Genomic DNA, 19,804 nt, shown 5'->3' on the forward strand with positions numbered 1-19,804 from the left:
TGTATTAGTATAAATGAACACTCCCTTCCATATTGAATTGTTTTAGTACAAAAGCTGTGTGTAAAACAGGGGCTACACCTACCTAACTCGTTGATAAAAATTATGATGCTTTCTAAGATAACATTTGACCTTTTACTAGTAACTGTCATCTCCTGTTCAATTTACAGACAATTAAGTTTTACAACACATCTGTGAGCGAAGGTGTTCCAATTCTGCCCGCTTTAGAAACGAAAGAGTAAGTGCCAGATAAGGCAGATGAGTTACCCACAGCCAAACAGACTTCCAGCAACAAGGCCAGGCACAAAAACCAGCAGCTCCGAGTTCCTCTAGCCTAGCCTTGCCACCTGCAATATGTAAACTCTACAAACTGTCTCTAAAGAGTCTGCCAACAGTGACCACCAAGCCAAATGACAACATTAAGTGTGCTACAGAACAGTCCATGTTTTCCATTGGAGAAAAAGATGTACAATCTCCCTTTTTACACCATAACTTTTCCAGAGCGTTGTAAGTGGGATTTTTCACTGTAAGAAACATGTGACCTAATAAAGTTGTGGTGTGAATTTAATTAAACGATTCTGTGATTCTGTGATCTTTGATTGAATTTTATTTTAGGTTGGAAGGGACCTCTGGAGATCATCTAGTCCAACCTCCCTGTTCAAGCAGGGTCACCTAGAGCATATTGCCCAGGATCACATCCAGACGGCTTTTGAATATCTCCAGCAAAGATACTAAAATTAGTATCAGTGACATTAGTATAGCAATCTAAATTTGATTTAACATTGCTGGAAAATCTGCCACAATAGATCACTCATTTCAACAAAACATTATATGCACCTCACAGTGAGTGCATGTAATTTCCATTAATGTTAATGGCAGTTATGCAAGTGCATTAAAAGGATAATATACCCCCTGGTTTGTGACAACCCTGTGAAGTGTAAGGTGCTTCCTACTGAAGCGAACGGAGCTTCCATCTCATACATTTCAAAAGAACTTGTTCTGGCACTGTTACAAAACACGATGGATAACAACTATTATGCATACATGGTGAATAGTTTCCAAAGTTAAAGCACGTCAGTGATTTCAGCAAGTTTTCGCATTGCCAAAAATGTGAAGGATATAAAGGCACTTAAAATAGTGTGGTTTATTTGAAGTCTGTGGTAACAGTACCATGCGAAATCACCGGTAAAACAAGACGCTCTAAAAGCCTATTGGAGAAGGATCCATAGGGAGAAGGATCTATTCAGGTATCTACTTTCTAAATAAACAAACTCTCTTCATTCACTAACTGGAAAAGGATTCCACTGCTGTATGGGGCTCATCACACCAGATCAGGAGTTCAAAGGATAAAGTGAAGAAGCAAGTTTACTCCCTTTACTCCCACACCAGAGCTTTCTCACTGTACATCAACTACATTTCAGATCTCTCTCACAGCAAGCCATTTAACAGCTTAGAATTATTTTACTGTACTTCAAATATTAACAAATGTTACTAATTAATTTAGTCTACTATCAACTGTACACAGCTTCAGACCTCAGAGTAACATATACGCAACAAGATAAAAATAATGAAATCAAGAGGAGAAATAAATGTAGGAGCATTGTTTTACAAAGATGCCTATGAGAAAAACAAGATTTAACGAGTAACACTTTTTTAAGCAGTGAAAGTCTGCATGAGATGGAAAGGAGCAAAAGGCAAAGCAAACAAGCCAAAGAGAGGGAAAGACGTCACCAGCTCTGCGACTCAGGAAGACAGAAGAGAAAGGAAAGGCCAAAAAAGGCAGAAAAGGTAAAACTTCGTACCACCCTGAATATTAAAAAAAAAAAAAAGTCACAACTGCAGGTAATGCCTTTGTTTCTTTATAAACCATAATTGAAAACAAGGAACTGGAGAAAGTTGATCTTAAAAAGACAAAATCAGTGTTTAGAAAAAGTTACAATGAGAAATTACATATTCTGTAGTTTCCATACTAAACTTAATCTTATGTTAGGACACCTCTGTGAAGACTGAATCCTAGACAGGGTGGCACAGAAAGAAGCAGCAGCAATGGGGGAAGGAGAAAGGAGAGTGATTCAGGACATCCAGTTCTGCTCCTTGCTTCAAAGACTTCTGTGTGATCTTGGAAAAGAATTTTCCAAGTCCTTCACAAATTTAGAGGTAGAGAACACATCTAAGAACTTAAGAAAATATCCCACATCTAGTGAAATTAGGAGCAAATAGATGTGCAGGCATTTCTTTGAATACCATCATACATCTATCCACATTGTTAAGACACCTAAAGCTCTTTAAAAATTGAGTCTACGTTTTCTCTGCGCACCTTACTTTGCACTAGTGCAACACAGATATATATCCTGAATAACGTATGTTGCAAAGTTCACTAAAATACAGATTTGCACACAATGGGGAACCACTTTGATCCAGTTGGCGGATACTGGCGCTCCACACCGTTGTCATCTCATCAGTTCAGAGACGACAGCTGACATTCAGGGGTCTAACAGGAACTCGTAGGGAACCGTCCCCCTGCACTGAAGCACACCGGGAAGAACAGGGTGTCAGCAATACAGAGAAGCAGCTTCTGGGAAATGAGGAGACAGTCACAGAGAGTCCAAAGTCCTTAAAAAACAAAAAAAACAAAAAACTAAAACCAAAACAAAAAAACTGCAAAAGACAGAAGAAGAAAAGCAATGTGCTACATGAGGCATGTCTTTTTCACTGTTGCCAAATAGATTGCACTTTCAGTGCGCAGAATATTGCTTTCTTCTCACATTAGGTAAGATAGAAAAGAAGGGCTGACTTGCCTGTTTTTAAATATCTCAGCCAATGCCTTACAACTCTTATTCAGACTTGCTAATCTTTGTCTTTGTAGTTAACTCATCACACGTAAACCTCTCATATGATGAGCAGTTTTGACTTCTCTTTTCCACTTTCGTATTTTTAATATACACACACACACGTTCAGAGCTGTCTTTAAAGACCTAGAAATAAAGCCAGCAACAGAAGACAAGTCTTATCTTACTTGCTTTTTCTCAGTATAATTCGTTGCTATATGGGATCCAATGCTCAGCTCCTTGATCCCACATATTGCATGGGTTTTACATTGTGGGCTCCAGCATCGTCCTGCTGAACGTAATTTTGTGGCCAACTGCACCAATGTTATCTTTTAAAGTGAACTGGCGCTTCCTATAAATACACAATCACATTATGGAGAAAGTGATTTATTCGTTTTGAGGCATTATGGAAATGGAAGAGAAACGCAGCTAATGAGCAAAGGAAGGGGGAAAATTCACCTTGCTGTACTGATTCAAATGCTAAGCAAAGAAACGCATTATCCTCCTCAGCATGAAAACACCGATTAAGCATAGTATACTGCATGAAATTAAGTACAACTATCTGAGTAAATGTTTACATTGTTCCAAGGATCCATTAATATAGTTCTAGTCTAAGATTAATCAAATATGTTTTGATCATAACTCTCAGCAGTAGATGCAAGACACTTAGTAAACAGAAGAGCAAATAAAAATCAGGCAAAAATGATGAGAAAGCTGTAGCCATAGCAAAAGCAATAGCCCAGTGCACTGATAAAAAGTGATAACTTATCTAGTTGGATAACGAACCCAAAATAAATCTTTCCTGGAAAGTTAAACAAAAATAAGTAAACACTATTTATTAGAACAATTCTGGAGTTCACATACAAGATTAATATATGTGTACTGAACATTAAAATTATTAATAAGGCTCAAAGGTGCATCTGAAAATCTGTATGGAAGATGTAAATTCAATATAGCACTGTGGGTCACAGAGCCCATATAGAGAAGAAAAGAGAACACTAAATTAGTGAAAAAGGCCTTCCTTTTTCCCCATGTGTAAATAACCTTTAGAAGTTATTTGAAGGCCAGCAATGATTTAATAAAGAATTGGACAGACATTTTTGTACATCCTGATCTAATTGTCACTGGCAGGCTTTCAACGTATTTCAGTAGGGCGCACACTCAGAATAGGAGGCTGATACCTGAAAATGCATGCATATAAAACAATGGGACAAGAGTCAACCAAATACCTCCTTTAACCAATGGTTAGCTACGATCCCTTCTCATCAGAAAGTGGTACGTGATACAAAACACGGAAGCCTAAAGAAAAGTTCTAATGAGAGCAAATACCATAGAGAAGTCAGTACCACTGCCCTTAGCCCTTATTTAAATAAGGGTTCCTAAAAATAGTAAACTTTGTAGTAAAAGCAAACAAACAAAAAACCTCTGTGACTGTTTAGTAACAACTATGCTCAGATTTGAAACTGTTGGAACACCAAAATGAATAATAAACTGATACAGAATGGATAGAGCAGAAGGTTGCATCTTAATACAAGACTACAGTGTTCATTCTCTTCTTTGGCCCACTGTGCATTGAAAGTTAGTCAGGGACAAACACTCTCTCCATGCCACAGCAGGGCACTCTGGCACCTCAGACCAGTCATCTGCATTTCCTGCATCTGACAGCTCCCAGACTGCAGAAGACATCTGGTGTGTATCTTGTAGCTCTCTGCCATATGAACATTTAGTTTGTGGCTCTTAGGTTCAGGTGAATTTACTGCACCCACAGCAGGGAGTACAAGTACCTTCACCCACAACGAGCTATTCTGAAGGCACAAAGTCCACAGAAGAACAAAAAGTTGCAACTGGAATTCACTTCCATTAAAAGAAGGCAAGCTACAGCTTACTGTCTGCTTACTCTGCCTATCATGAAGTCTTCTAATTATGACTGTTTAGCAGCTCCCCCTCTCTACCTACCTCAAACACTTTTCATGGTAATACAGATATTTGGGCCTGAGGGAATATTTACATATTCTAAGTTGGACTTCAGATGCACAACTTCTAGAAACATTAGGAAAGCTCATGCACACAGTCACCAGCATCTTGCACACGCAAAGAGTAATGTAAGTCACGTTCTTGTCAGTCGCAACAATAACATGAGGCAAACTTGCGGGAGGGTGATATCTTTTATTAGACAAACTGTTAAACATGGCAAGGAACAGACACACCCTCAGCCACACCAGCCATTTCTTCTGGTCTGAAATAGAAGCAGCGATCCTCAAAGCTAAACTGCTGAGTTTATGTTTTAATCAAGCCATCTGAAAGAAAAGTAGCTCGTGTCTCTGATACAGGAAGGCTTGCTAGCAAGGGAAGAGGAGACACAGCCTAGCCCGTTAAAATAGAGAAGTAACTCATGGCCTGAAAAACGTGGAGGCATTAGTGAGGTGGGGATACAGGATAAATCAAAAAACAGGTCGAGAAAATTATAATACTCATAAAACCAGTCTTTCTAACAAGTCTATCATTTTTGCCTTCCATTTGAGTCATGAATTTTAATATTCAGGCTTATCTTTTGAAGGTGCTTTGTAGAGGTCCCTTGAGGATCAGAACCGATTCATCAGAGAGTGGTTATCTTGTGAGAAATGTTCACTAGTCATTGGCATCTCTTATTTACTTATCTTCTGCAAGGATTCTGGTGGTTTCTCAACTCCTACAGTTTCCATAAGGTAATTTAGTGCATTTGCTTATTTAGTGCGTTCGCTATGTTCTCTGAGGACTGCGGAGACTCATCGACAAGTATATAGGCAGTTTTGATAATATTATGGTAGCTTCATGACTCTCAGTGTAGACAATATGAAGCTGTCCAAAATATTCAATGCATATAGAAAAAATATTCAATGCACATGTTCTTAAAATATTATTATTTTTTGAAAAGTTTGCTTTTTAATTACAAATCAACAATTTTAACTTGTCTCTAGGTGCCAAGGGCAGAGATTTATATGATGTCTAAAGGAGACTAAATTTGTCCAAATCTTTCAGCTTCTTAAAAGAAAATGAGGTAAATACTGAAATAGAAGCATGTCCCGTCTCTGCTGGGGAACGCTTTACTATCACGTCCAAAAAATTAAAAATATAGAGTTGAATCCCCTTATGTGAACTTTAGCATCACTCTCTTAACTTTAGTGTTTGTGCTCTCCTATAAAGAAGTGATAATTAAGTTCCTGTCTACAAAAATCATACACCATGACTACATACTACACTATTAACAACGACCAATTCAGTAATCTCCAAAACGGCTCTTGCTACCCTGTTTCCTACTATTCTCATTTTTTTGTTAAAAAGTGAGAATACAGTCATATAAATAGGTCCAATTTTTGTTCATCTTACAAAAGTTTCAGGCTAATTTTAAGAGTTGTCTAAAGCACTAAAAATAAGTCTTCAGCTACCTTCTGTGTTCACAGTATTGTGCAATTACATTCTTCTTTTATACGTTATACAAGTTAGTAAGAGATTCCAATGCCCTAATCTGACTAGCATCCTGGCTTCTACCTAATCATCTTAGTTTCAACCTTTTTTTTTTTTTTCTATTGCATAATTAAACATTCTAGGTGATTTATATCTGTCTAATGTGTAAGCATATGACAAGATCCAGCCAAGCCCCTTTTGCTATTCAATATTCTCACTCTGCCTTATTATTTGCAATCATAATTTCTCTTTTCACCTGTGAAAACTACTTACCTCTATGTCATTTTCTCTAGACACATAAGAAGCATCCTCTGTATTTACCATTTAAAAAAACGTAGCTCATCATCATTGTAGGAGCATTGCTGGCTGCAACTATATTTGGCAAAGAACAAATTGAGCCTGATTGGTCCCTCTAAATGTTGTTTTGATTTTTTTTTTTTTTTTTTTTTAAAAACAGCACAGATGCCCTTCCTGGCTTAGAATACATATTATTTCCGATTTCAATCCTACTTGAAAATGATGGTCTGATCCTGCACTCCTGAAATCAGAGAGAATTTTAGCACTGACTCTGGTAGAAGCAAAGCCTGTATTTCTATAACTGCCAACTCTCTCTATTACTAGTGAACAGCAAATTACAGGTTAGATTTCTCTCATACAGTAAGTCCCATTTACACACCTAAAATGGAGAAAATTGATTTTTCACAAGTGCTTAGCACCCACTGGAAACTGTTCCGAAAATTTTTGTAGCTTTCTTAGGTCAAGAAATTGTGGCTGACATTCTCTTGATGTTTGGCAATACAAACTTTTGATTTGCACTTTAATTAGCTTTACGTTATTATTACACCTTACTACTCTCATGCTTGATTACAGTTACAATTATTGAGAAACTTGCTAGTTCTGAAGTACGACAGAGACCAGCCACGCTCCTACCCAACAGCAGAAATATGTGGGTTTATTTCTTGAGAAATTAAGGAGTTTTTTTTCCAAGACAGGACCGGATACTCTTAGTTGGAAAAGTTCTTGCCATGCACTAAAAAGCTGATACTTAAACTGTAGATACAATTGTAGGTACAAATCAGTTTGTTAAAACGTGCTTTTAAATTCAGAACCCCTTTTTGAAGATTTGGCTCTTCGGTTTTCCAAAAAAAAAAAAAAAAAAAAAACCTGAGTAAGCTGTAATATCAGCACATAGCTTCTGAAATATCTACCAAGACATCGCACAGATTTTTAGTAATAATAGTGGTAAAAGCAAAAAATACAACTGCTCTTCTCTGAATAAGAATGAATAGTTGGTAATGCGTCAATTAATATTTATAGTTCAGTATAAAAGCGTTTTGAATTTAATCTACTGGCAAAGAAACAGGTCAAAACAAACTTCAAGCTTAACAATAATTTCCACGTGAATAAATTAAAAGAAGGTGGAACCCTTTTGTGAATTAAACCTGAATGTTTTATCTGAAAGCTCTGGTTGTGGTAAGATGCAATTCTGAGGTGAATTTCCTATTCTAACAGACTTTGGCTTGCGTATCTCTACATGGACACAAGGATCATAGGCCAAATTTTGTTCTGATTTGCATCACTTTAATACAAAGTAGCTGAAATAGCCTAGTATATCTTACCAGCAAGAAAGCATTTAAATGAACAGAAAAATATTTCAGCAAAAGCACTGTGACACACTTGCTAAATAAGAATCTATTAAAGACTCCCAGTTTTAAGACTGAAAACCTCTAAAAAGCCCTAGAGCAATTTTAATTTTTTAAAAACTATCTTGGGCATAAAATTCTTGCACAATGTGTGTCCAATATCCAAAATGGGAAAAAGGAGAAACATATGCAAATGAGATCCCAGTCTCAGACTCATCAAGTCAAAAGCAAAATGAGTTATATCAGGTAGCACCTGTCTAGAATGTTTGTTTTTAAAGCTGCATAAGTTAGTAGGTGTTTGAAATTTAAAGTAGTGTGTCATTTGCCAGAAGGAAGTTGATAATACTTCAAATACTAACAACGATGGAAAAAGCATTAAATTTTTATGGGCAGTAATGTTTCTCTATAGTAAAGTTAAATATCTCTGAAAGCCATCTCTATTTGAACCATGCTTATCAAAGCTGAATGATAAGAAGTTAAAAGCAATATTTCATCATCTTTTCCAGTTTGTGTAGGCACTGATACATAGCATTTACTTCAACGTATTGTTTAAGCCTTACAAAGACTGTGAAAGACACTTTTCACTAACAATGGGGAAAAACTGTTCTATGAAAAAAAGTAGATTTTTTTACTTAAGTATTCTTTTATATAGATATCTAGTCTAGTAAAATTCTAAACAATTAAAAACTGAAAGAGTCCAAATAATATTTCCAGAGTGCACTATTGCATTATTTTTGTTTAAAATTACAGTTTGTGAAGGAAAAAAGTAGCATTTTGAAAGTATTCTTAGACTTCATCTAGCATTTTTTCAAAACTAGCCTCAAAAGCAGAGAGATGAATGATGTATATTCACTTCACTTGTTGAACTGAGATTTTTCAAAGATAAAGTTAAGTTTGGAATCTTCTGCCGCCAACTAATTCTTCCTCCTTTCCCCACCTGAAAATCCTCCTTTCTTTTTCCATAGCTATCTGTAATAGCCGTGTTTACAACAAACCCTAAGATTTGATTTCCCAATAGACAAGGCTAGAATTTGCAGCTTGCAACTTTTCTAAAACCCAGCCAATTCCACAGACTTTAAAAAAAAAAAGTTTCAATTTGGAATTCAAACCAGCAAGGTTAGTAATGTTTAAGAACTGTTTTGAGATTTTTCTGCTATAGAACATAAGGTTTTGATCCAAAAATTTAGTTTAGAACAAGATTTTTGGGCTGAGCCTCCCTCTTTGTAGCTCAGTGTAAATTCAGTATGTTTCAGTATACAAACTGCGCATATCAATCTTCTGGAGCAAGCCCATGCAGAATTGCCTGGATAAATCCAAATGCTTTACATTGAAATTCCGCAGGGGAAATAATAGCAAAGCTATTCCAGAGATAATGCCACAGACTGCCAGATTTGAGTATAAAGTGTGAATGACCGGCATTTCCCTATGTATTTGACCTTCTCTTGCAATCCAAACCCTAAGCCTGTTGTTTGGCTGATACTGCAAGACAGGAAAATGACATTTTCATCTGGACATTATACTGTCATATGGCAATATAATTCAGATTTGAGGTCACCGAACTTTGTGGGTCATTTAAACTTGGCAACCTTTGGCTTTTTGTAGATGAAAATATAAAAGTTTTAATTTTGTTAGGTTTTTAGTTCAACTGGTTTAACATATCTTAAGTTCTCAAAATAACTTTTATTTCTTACCTATTACTTTCCATAATTAGATCTCAAAGGGTTTTACAAATGGGGTATGGAATCTTCGTTATATTGATTGAAAAACTGAGCTGTAGAAAGGTAAAATGACTCACTCAAGGTCAACTCAAGAGGCCAGTGACCGACCTGGAAACAGATCTCCTGGGTTCCAAACCACTATTCTATTTTCTAGTCTAGCAGTTTCCAGCTTGAAGCCTGTGGACCCTCTAGGCCTCCACAGACAAGAGCAAATTTATTGCCAGAAGGCATAAATTCACTATACAACATCTACACCTATAACAGTGTGTTACCAGATCTGCAAATTGAAATAGATTAAAATGTCTAGGCTAAGATTAAATCTCTAGGCTACATGCAATCTTTAAGTATCTGCCTTGCTCATAATAGGATTCTATATATGCATCAGAACATATTAACTATCCTGTGCTAACAGTTCTTGAACTGCCAGCACGTGGAAGGTCTTTCAGAGTAGTGCTGCCAACTAAGGCCTCAGACAATTATGCTCTCTAAATTGTCACTCATTTAGATAACTCGAACAATAACATATGGTAATAGGCAATGCACATGGACTCAAAGAAGGCTACTGAGCAGCAAATACATAAGGACTGCCCAGCACTACTCAGAAGCTTATGGGGCAAACCAGGTACATATGTACGTGTGTCATCCGCATGTGCTACGTGGGCATGAAGGTATGCTCGCTCCAGCACTTACTGGAATAAGCAACATGCACATATATTTCTGCTAAGGGCAGTGGGGGAGAGGGGTACAGAGCCCAAAGCAATAACCTTCCCATGAAACCCACAGATCTATATCCCTACTGGTGTTAAAAAGAACTGAAGAGGACCTCAAACCACTGCTCAACACAACCTTAGTGAAACAGTTTGTACTTCCCAGATCTGGTATTCCGAGTTGGATAGACATATCTATACTAATGACACATAGCTCAATTAGCTCAGTTGTTCAAGAACCACGCAGAAAACAACTATAGAGGGAAGAAGTTTAAAAAAAAAAACCCTATGATTCTGATATAATCACATGACTGCAGGTGACAGATCTACCTCGCTTAGAATTTATTCCCGCTCTTTCCAATTTGGAGAAAAAAAGGCAATGAGGAAAATATCAAGATATTTAAGATGGAGAGGCATACTTGAGGATCTCGCAATACCGATCAATAGGTAGCCTGTTTACTTTGATCCACTAAGGGTCAAAGACATCAGCCCAAGAACAAAAACAACAACAAAAAATACAAAACAAAAAACCAAAACTAAGCAACCAACAACAGCAGCAGTGCAGTGTTCAAGATGCAGAAGAACATACCATGTTCCAGCTGAGCCCTTTTCATCAGTCTTTAATTGGTCTCCATTCTAAAAGCTCTTAAGAGACTAAAGTTTATTAAAACTTAAACATAATGCATAATTGTCTTTTGCAGAGCTGGTAACAGTCAACGATGATTATTTACAAAATTTGCATGCCTGCACTAGTTTGTGTCTAACAACAAAATGCCTAGAGGATGCTCCAATACCTAAGCATTGTGCGTACGCTTTCTTCAAATCATTGGGAAATTGCACTGCTGCTAACAGCATCTGAAGAAAGTTAGAAACCATTGCACATAAATTTTTGTCTTGTGATCAAATCTGAATATCAAAGAAACCTCAAGGGCTTGTTCTGACTTTTTTTAAACACTTCTTTATCAGACCAGAACCTTTTTCTTCCAATAGCGTATGTTTTCCTTCCTTCCCTCCTGAAAAAACTCAACAAGTTCTAATTTACCCAAATACACTCCCAGTTGTGAGCACATGGCTGATTAATTTGGAGGTACGAATCTCAAGTTGAGTGACAGAAGATTCCTTGCTGCTAGAGCCGTGGTTTTGAAAAATGGCACAGTGAATTTTAGGATGCCCTGAATGGATCAAACACATAACAAAGTGTCTGACTTTAAGCCATTCCGCCAGTTCAGACATGTTTAAAAATGTTGTAGGAGTAACTTTATCCCAAGAGACTTTATGCTTGATCAGGTTTCACTTCTCCTCCCATAGTTTACCAGAATAAATCACGAGCTTGGCTCAGTCTGGCAAAAAGTCCAATCTAGACCTAGTTTATACTTCCAGATGATCCAGTACTGCACAGATCTAATCTTAATGATCACATAATACAGTTTGCAAATGTGAGGGAGTGGGAGTGTTAGCATTTGCCTATCAGACCTAAATATGGAGCAAAAGATCAGACAAACTATCTCTTTAACAGGTTCTATTAGAAAGTAGGGGCTCCTCATACCTTTTAAAATTGTAATCTCATGGCAATCCTTCTCAGAAAGTTTACTGTAGATATTTCAAGCCTCCTTCCTTCAGTTTGCAGTGTGTCAGTCTCCTTCTCCTCTCACTAGGTTTGACAAAAACAAATTCAAGGAAAAGACCTGCCCCAGTGACACTAGAGATGAACTTAGGTAAGGTAGGAGCTCAAGTTTCTTTCTAGCTTGATCAGTTTAATGGAAAGAAAAAATTAAATACTATGACAAATAGTTATAGCATGACTATGGATACTATTAACTGTGGTTGGATTTTTATATTCTCTAGCTTCTTTCGATTTTACTTAAGATATCTCCCGAATTTTTTTCCTGCATAAAAGTCAGCCCCCTGTTCTCTTCTTTACATGTCACCTTTGTCAACAGAAACGACCTGTTCATCTCAGTGCTTATTCCCACACCACTTTTACTGATGTGGAGAACATCATACAAATGGTTCAACTACACTGATCTGAGGCAGCGTACGTGAAATGGCAGGTTATGTTTAGCAGCACTATTAAGTGAGATTAGAATAACCAAGCTCAGTAGTTTTTACAACTTGAAATATATTGCATTTAAAAATAGTCTCACAGGTCGTTCTACATCTGTGTTTATATGATGATGAATCCTTCTGCAATTTAAGCACTGAAATATTTTGTCTCCATCCTGACACATTATCATAAAGTCTAAGGATTACAGTTAGGATGGCTATTCCCAGGGGCATAATATTAGCTGCATATGAGATTGATGTTGGTAGCTACAGTGAAGCATAATACCACTATCTACTACAGCAGAGCATTAGACGTTCTCTTGCTGACCTACAGCTCTAAAAATAAGCGTTAAGTGACATAAATAGCTTTGCAGTAGTTCCCAAGTTAAAGAGGTTGAACTATAATAGACAAATTACATACAGTGCTATGAATTCTTCAAGTACAATTAAAATGCTTATAATCTGAAACCTGCAATTCACATGCTTTCCTACGTACCAAATACTCAGACAATGCTTCAGTTCAGTATTAAGCAAGCATATGAAGCTACACGACAAACACAGATAACACTTAGGTCTCATGCTATCTTGATCTCAACGGAAAATTATTTTTCAAAAGTCTGGAGAACACTCCCATGTGTTTGGCAACTACTAAATTTTAGCTACATAAATCAAAGGTGATGCATCCTCAAAAGCTTGTAAGGACTGTCCAGCATCTTTTATAGCTGCAACTTTATTAACACTTCTTTTTATCTCCCCTGATTTAAGAGTAGACATGACTTCTCATGACTTACCAGAAAGGTCAAGTAGATTATTAAGCAACTAATTCTGTGGAGTTGAATGAAGTCAGAGCGGGTACCTTAGTGAGCATCTTCAAGCAAGAAGATAAGCGTCTGTTCACAATGATTTTAAATTATCGCTGCAGATTTATAAGAACGCAAGAGGTACCTTGTTCTCCCCCCTTGCCCCGTATTCACGTAGAACACGGTCAAAAGGAACAGAGAGCAATGAGCAAACTGCAAAACGTAACAGTAACACGAAGTCACTTTCAAAGTTGATAGCCACTAATAGAGATAAAAGTCAAACTATTTTCATCTCCCTCTCCGAAAGCTTCCTTAAAAGAATTAGACTTTTAGATGTAAGATATTTCATGCCACTGTAACATGCACTGCCATTTAGCTCCATCACACTTTTCCTCCTTGTCCCACCTACTTTCCCATCATTCAGGAAGTTTTCCGGCTGCGGTCCGACTGTTCAGTACCAGACCCATTCCTTCAATGGACCTATAGAGAGTGGGGGACACAGCAGGCTCCAACATTGAAGGCAGGCAAATACAACAGGAAGGCCATGCTGGGAAAAGAAAGAAGTGTTCCTTGTAAGAGGGCACAGCTAAACCCAAATACGTAAAGGGAAGAAGAGGTTAGTAGCCAGAGTTTCCTCCCTCCAGTCAGCCAGGTTCCTTCATTCAGTCAACTGAAGTAAAAATCAACACGTTATGATTAAAGAAGATTTTCTGTTAAAGGGAGAGGTTTGGTGAATAGACAGTATGAAAAATACACTGTATGTCTTTAGACTGCATACTAAACCTAAGACAAAATGAATGGACTACTAAAATGTCATATTGGTTTACATTTGCCTATATTGCTTTACGTTGCTATTTCTTCATACAGCTCATGCATGGCAGAAAACACTCATATAGCCTTCTCCACCCACCTGATGTGATCCTGCTGATATATCAGCATTACGTACTGGTATCTAAGTAAAGACTTAACAAGATCTACTCTCTACAGAGCTTTTAAGGAAACACTGCTACAGTTGAGAAGTTTGTAAGTAACACTGGATTCAATCTCCTTATCAACAGCTTCAGAAGAAAAAAGGAATTAAGCCCTGTAAAACAGAACTTTTGAATCTCAAAATCTAAAGCTATGGTTCCTAACAAAACAGTTTAAATGTGTGCAGCAGAGAGTGACCTGAGGTATTCGGGTCTAACAATTTCAAACTCAGTCTCAGAAATCATGGAGTTCTGTTTACCAGTTAGTTTAGAAACCTAGTTATCAACCCTGCTATTCTTGTGTTTGACTACTCTTACCCTCATTTTGTCAGTGGAGAGCCAGTATAAAAAGGTGGTCATCCGTTTAAAATCAGTCTGACTCATGAGAAAGCAGCAGAACTTTACCTCTCCTTTGAGTAGTTAAGTACTCAACAGGGGGTAAAACATTACATGTAATGCTGTCCATGCCATGTTACAACTGTACTAATATAAGTAATCATAGACATGCAGAGCAACAGGAAACAAAGTTCAAGAACTCCTGATTTTTTTTCTGACAAGACGTTTCTCTGGTGAAAAAAATTCACAAACCTCACCTCCACGAAGAATTAAGTGCACGTCAAACTTTTTTTTTTTTTTTTTAAATAATGAGCCCACACTATATATCTTTACATCAAAAAACCAAATCTTTTGAAATCATGAATTATATTGCACACCCAATTCTCTACGTAAATGAGGATGAACAAGACAATGAACACTCGTTGTCACTTACACTACTGGCAGATACTGAAACATTATGCTGGTATGAGCGGTACAAGAATTAAACAGGAATGAAGTAGTTTCAACATTTGAAAAACCCACTCCAAAATTTGAGCCAGTCAAGGTCAACAAAGCTGGATGGCTACCAGGCTTGTTGCATTTTGGAATATGACAAATGACTTCATCACACCCAAAAACGGTGCACTATTTTGTTTGCGGCACAAAGCCCTCATCAACTCTATTTTCCTGGCTGTTTTCCCATCTTCATTTCTGCAGGTGAAGCCCTTATCAATGTCTTAACAAGCAAGAATTTATCCATGTTCTCATTACGTACTTTCACATTTTCACCTCTATTCTTCTGTTCTGCTCCCTTTATTGTTCTCCAGCTTGTTTGGTACACTGCACATACCCAGGCAGAACACGTTGAACCTATGAACTTTCACCTTTAAAGAAAAAAAAAAAAAGGTATTCTACATAGAACCCATATTGTATAAGCTCATATTCTCCCAGTTAGATCATAATTCAAATTGCAGCATTTTAGGAAACTAGCTTCTAGCTCGAGTAGTTGATTGTCATTCATCCAATAGGAAAAATTGCCACTCCGAGGACCCTTATCCTTTATAAAAATACTTTTCCTTACAGTTATGCACGAATATAAAACATGTTTTAAATGAATCACATTACTTCCTATAACACATGCTTCCTTCCTTATTGTTGTGTGTCAAAACAAAGCAAATTTCAAGCCTTTGATATTGCTTGCACTCTGGCTCGAAAAAAGGCCCAACCATTTATTTTCCAAACTAAGGAGCACATGAAAAGTAGAACTTGTAAGAGAGTGCATTTTTAGCATATAACAGATTGCAAGCAGTAAAGCTACAATTAGTATTTTACTCTAAGTTCTGTAGGATCATATCAGATGCAAAGATTGACTGCAGACAAGAATCTACTCACCTAAATATCTGCCACTAGACAGCTGTAAAAAAGGAAACCACCCCAGCATTCACAGCAGTAGCACACATGTATCACAGCACCACTCTCTCCTTAGCATGAATTTGGAAAGGCAAATAAAACTTAATCACATTTTTAACGATGAAAAATTTGAAGTTTATGTAAACTTCTGTTTATATATTTTAATTTAAGCACTGGCTGCAGAAGGGTTTTAGCTACGCAAGCTCCTAGGACATACTTAACTGAACAGCAGGACCAACTAGATGGGATTACACCATTAGTATAAACAGTGGGCAAAACAACTGGGTTTATTTGTTAAGCAGGCTGTGACTGCGTCCCAGCCTGGTGATGATTCTCAACTGGACTACATGCTGGGCATATAGTTTTTTTTGCTGTAAAATTAGAAAGTATATCCACTGCAGCTCTGTAGCATTTTTTCCTGTTTCAGTTACTACAGCTTTTCATTTAGGTCACAGGTACAACATTGTGTTTTTAGAAATGAAGGTTGAAGGTTTCCTTAGGTAGCCGGATAGTTCAACATACCTACAGATTATAAACACGCTTTCAACTTTAGAAGTGGCCTAATGTAAGTGAGTGTGTGCATATGTATACACACATATATACACATATATGTATTTATATATTTTGTGAGCATGTGTGCACACACACGTGTATGTTTCTGAACTGATGTAAAACAGGGATTTTAAAATAAACACACACACACACTCTTGGTATCCTGAACATCTCTTGCAAAAGAAGAAAAACCCCTTAAAATCTATAAAAAGTGAATCATGCCTTGTCCTGTGAACCTCTCCAGAACAAATGTCATCACATACTGCACTGTCTGAGGGAAAAATATGGCATCTGCAAGACTGTTTTGAGCTTTCAAAGGAAATATGCCCTGACAAGCTCAATAAATGAGCCAAAGTTTATATGTGAAACATTCTGTGAAACTGTAGCTTGGAAAATTCCAGTGCAGAAGAAATGAGAAATGAACCCTTTAGCAAAGTTGTTCATTTCTAAAACAAATAAATAGAAAAACAGACAAGAGGGACAAATTATAAAACAGCTAGGTGTATGTGTGAGAGAAATGGGTTAATTTTTTTTTTTTTTTTTAAAAACAACTTAAAGGGGAAAGATTTTTATTTCAAAAAAGTACTGAGTAAGTGCCAATGTTTCTTTAAAGAAATGAGCCTTATATAGCATATTTATCAGGCACTCCAGGGATTTGTATAGCAAATACACGTCAGTTATTTTACAGAGAACTTACTAATCTGTTTATACTCCTATAAACCATCCTGCTGTGAGCAGGCATAACATAGTGTATATACTGATCTTCTGAGGGGACTCTGAAGACCCACATGATAGACTATTTTCCATACTTTGACTTACATAGCAAATTCATTTTATATATTGATATTGCCCCCTTTTTTTCCTTGGCATACCTGTAATGAGGAGTGCTGTTCCCTTAAAAGGGGGAACAAAACACTCTCGAAGCTATGTTGGGGGCTCTTTTATTTAGAAAGCTGCATATAAAAAAAGATAATAATTCAACTTATATTGTTTGACCTCCAGTCTCACATTTAATGTTTATAATCAAATTAGACCAGTACAGAGGCTGCATCTTTTCATGCATTTATATGACACTTCGAGTCCTGAAGCCTCAATTAAAATACAGCCTCTTTTGGCTTTTCTGAAATATATATTCATCATTTGGAAGATAAAATATGATAAAAATCCTAACAGCTGTAAGGCATAACGCTCCTGCAAACCAAGAAACCTATTTCAGATGCCCTCTGAAATGTATTGATATTTTGTTACTAGAGTCTATGATATGTCAGGCTTGCATTTTTGCACGTACCTGTCATATCCAATGGCATTCACTGCTACCCTAACTGAATCAACTCCTTCATTCTTTATCAATGCACACTTTCCTCTGCAAAGTGTCAGACTGTTTTAATGATTTATTTATTTCAAGTCATTTGGCAGTAGCTGGAAAGTGCTCTAGATGACCCTGAGTGAGCAGGGGGATTGGACTAGATGATCTCCAGAGATCCCTTCCAACCTTGGCCATTCTGTGAAGTCAATAGGTGCATGTTAAAGTTATTTTTCTTAATTATTTAAGGCTTCTGAAGAATTAAAAAAAAAAAAAAAACACCTTAGCATGAATCGAGCATTCACTAAATAATGCTCAAATAATCAGAATCCCTAAAGTCTTCTTAAAAAGAAATATGGGACCTGACAACCTAACTTCAAGAATAACCATCAGAATAACTAACATGCCTAGGAACACTACATCCCTCTAGATGCAGGTTTCTGCTGTTGCATATTGGGTAAAATCTATTGATATTGGCACACTGACATTGACAGATAAGGAGCAATAAAGATGCATGGACACCTTCTTCTAAGCCCTTGGTCACATTCATTGTGTGATTAATGGATGCTGCATTTGTGAAAAAGGTGCTGTCATCATTAAGGATTTCTGAAACATTGTTCCAGCATGTTTTTAAATGCAGCTGAGGTCAGCACTAGGAGATGTCAACTAAACACTAGAAACTCCTGAAGCAGCTCCTCAAAGATATAAACAGTACTGAAGATACAGTTGACATTCAGCAGAAGGCGGCAGCCAGCTTGAAACCATAACTCTTTTCCTGGTTTTGAAGGTGTTTGCAAATTGGTATAAGCACATAATGAACTGAAATGAAACTTGTCTTGTAATGAGTACATGTAGTGAAATTCTTCTAGTAAGACAAGACTATCAATAAATAAAACGTTGTGGTTATCTTTCTCGTGGACAGAAGAGCCTAAGTTCAAATGCTCATTCTATTCTATAGAGAAGTATATCAATACAAAGTTTTGTCAATTAGAAGTTTCCCTTTTATTCCAAATGAGCATATCGACGTTTAAAGAATGAGAAAGGTCCTACCTAATACATTTTTCTGTTCAAAAGTTTCTCTTGTGTACCTTTCATATAAAACAGAAGTTTATACTGTTTAGAACGATGTGAGAACTGATCCAGCATCACTTCCTACAAAACAGACGTAGACAAACGTTAACTGACTTTCCAAATCTTTATCATACATCTCTCGTGCTTTTTCCTGCAATGCCATAGGGGACCTTGAGGAAGGAAACCCGTTTCTTACTTCATAAGAAATTTCCAACATGTCCTATATGCCAAATGCTGAGGGATTTTATTATCTTCCTTGCAGCAACAATAAGACCATGAGTCATTTCGAAAGGAGCAAGATGAACAGAGTATGACTGGCATGATTACAACATTGCTTGAGATTTCATGAAGCCAGTCCTTCCAAATGAACAGTAAGGCTTCCAAAGTGATGTAGAAACTACTTCCCAGTATGCCCAGACAGAACTTGCCTTGAGGAGAGAAAAAGCTGCTGTAAAGCAACTTCTGCTGCAGACAAAAGACATAATATATTTTATGTGCAAGAGAGGGAAGAAAATATGAATTTAGCTTTCATAGGTAATGATAATTACAATGGTTACTATAGTTTTACTACAACTAAGCAAGTTGACTTATTAACACCCGAGACCTAATCAGAAGCGTCTCTGCCCAAGGAACATGAGTGGAACCTACGTACATGTTTCTAAGATGCTTAATTGTAAATCCGCCATTGTCTATACCACAGAAAGCTAACACAACCTGATTGTTTTTGCTATTTACCATAGCTGCTAGATATCAAGACAGAACTCTCTAAAATGTTAGTTTCCTCACAAATGTCCTCGGTGAGAACAAACAACATGCTGTGCTGCCTTTGAGGCAGACCTCAGCCTTCGCTGTCAAGATTTAGCTAATATACCCCTAACCTTCCCTGTGCACCTCTGAATTCAAATGAACAAAAGCAGGGTAGAAACAGCCTCAGGATTAAGGTGGAAAAAGTCTTTCTCTCTCAGGGCATCATATTGTATAACACACACAGACTCCCACAATATG

The 19,804-nt window shown here is 37.1% G+C and overlaps 1 protein-coding gene across 14 annotated transcripts in view; it reads right to left on the minus strand.

Moving 5' to 3' along the window:
- Positions 1 to 19,804, minus strand: part of SULF2 (sulfatase 2) — a 162,818-nt gene that overhangs the window by 70,017 nt on the left and 72,997 nt on the right. For 2 of the 14 annotated variants that reach the window (XM_068912643.1, XM_068912652.1), the window contains exon 2: positions 15,239 to 15,347. The exons of the other annotated variants lie outside the window; for them this stretch is intronic. The gene's annotated coding sequence lies outside the window, so the exon portion shown is untranslated. The remainder of the gene's footprint in view (positions 1 to 15,238; positions 15,348 to 19,804) is intronic. 14 annotated transcript variants of the gene reach the window in all.

Source organism: Struthio camelus, chromosome 18 (assembly GCF_040807025.1).
Source record: "Struthio camelus isolate bStrCam1 chromosome 18, bStrCam1.hap1, whole genome shotgun sequence".
Taxonomy (NCBI): domain Eukaryota; kingdom Metazoa; phylum Chordata; class Aves; order Struthioniformes; family Struthionidae; genus Struthio; species Struthio camelus.